The sequence below is a fragment of the Pollachius pollachius genome (assembly GCF_949987615.1).
Source record: "Pollachius pollachius genome assembly, chromosome: 18".
Lineage (NCBI taxonomy): Eukaryota > Metazoa > Chordata > Actinopteri > Gadiformes > Gadidae > Pollachius > Pollachius pollachius.
In genome coordinates, this window is record NC_136951.1 from 4,067,197 (window position 1) to 4,068,960 (window position 1,764).

Sequence of the window (1,764 nt, forward strand, 5' to 3'; positions counted from 1 at the left end):
CACACGCACACACACTACTAATGCAATACTCATGTCTGCACATACACAAACACACACCCACACACACACATGGGGCAGAAAGCACTTCAAGGGACAAAAAAATCGGCATTTTGGGTTAACTTTGTTTGCAGTAAAATGCACACACAACTTTGTTGCATATTAAAAACACTTTTCAATGAGAGCGCAGAGCAAACATAAACGAGTCCGCGGTGCGTCCGGAGCCGCCGGTCGGTGCGTCTCCTCGGCTCCGCCGGCTGCTTACCGCGCTGAAGTCCAGCAGGTCGCTCAGCTCCTTGTCGCTTCCCAGCGCAGCCATCCGCTGCTGCTGGTGCATCCTAGCCGGGTCCCAGGGAGCCGAGAACATGGAGGCGAGACGGCTCCGGACGCACACCCCTCCGCTCCTCTCTCCCCGAACCAGAGCCAAGCAGGAACAGTCCGGTTCAGCGGTTCAAACCCGAGTTCCCCTCAGCGCATCCTCGGCGTAAAGCCTCTCGGTCGATACCGCGGTCCTCCGGGCCTGGGTGGAATAAACAGCAAACTGACCCCAAAAGCCCCCCCCCCCCCCCCCCCCCCCCCACAAAAAAAAAAAGAGTATTTTCCCGGACTGACCCGACCGCTCCTCGACGCGACGCTGTGTATTCAGCGCGGCTGTCAAGCGGCACGACGCCCCGCGGCGTGCGGAGCAAAGAAATAAAGAACCGCGTCTCGGTTCATCGCAGGAACGGAAACACAAAAACACACCAAACGGCCACTTGTCCAGCGGCACAGACGAGGGCAGCGGAGAGTCTCTCGGTGCGTCGGGGTGCAGAGAGAGGCGGAGGTCTGTGCTCAGAGAGGCGCTGTGCGGAAGGAGTTCGCAGAGCGGTGTGAACGCGTTCCCGCGGCCACCTTTAGTTCACACTCCCGTTGCACACCGCGCCGGGACGGGGAGCCACTGTATGGCTTCACTGCAGAATCATGCTATTGTTATATCATAATAAGAATACATGTTCAGTGTGTGACGGGTGGTGTCTGCCGGTCCACGGGCCGGTCAATTGATTAATTGACCGGCTCCCGAGATTATTTTAAATGACAACGAGAGCTCGACGCCTTCGTCCCATTAAAATTATTATTTTGGGCCCTAACTTTCAGTGGTCCTTTTCTCTACCTGATCTCATCTACAAAAACAAGCACTGGAAAGCACGTGGGAGCAGGTAAGACGTGATCAGGGGGAAACGGCAGTCGGAAGAGATGACCCGGGACAACCCGCAGAGCCTGCGGCCGGGCCTGCTCCTGGGACTGGCCGTCTGCAGGGTTCAGACGGACAGAAACCCAAACAAACCAGACGACTTTTTATTCCGTACTACCACAGCAAAAGACCCCATCACTCTATTTAATAATGACATTTTTTTACATGATTAATATCACGGTGATTAAAGGTGGGCATCATGTCCAGCCTTATTGGGGTGATGTCTTCAGACCCATGGAGAGGGACAGACCCCGGCCCACCAGAGGAGAGGGGGGTCCATGTGGTGGACGATAAGGGGTGTTAAGGAACGCACAAGGAAACAGCTCCTGAAGCTCTGCTATACAGAGGAGGAGAGGAGAGCCCCTATATGAGGAGGAGAGGAGGAGGGGAGGAGAAGAGGGAGAGGAGAGGAGGAGAGGGGGAGGGGAGGAGAGGAGAGAGAGGAGAGGAGGAGGGGAGGAGGGGAGAGGAGGATAGGAGGAGAGGAGGGAGAGGGGAGGAAGAGAGGAGGTGAGGAGAGAGAGGAAGAGAGGAGA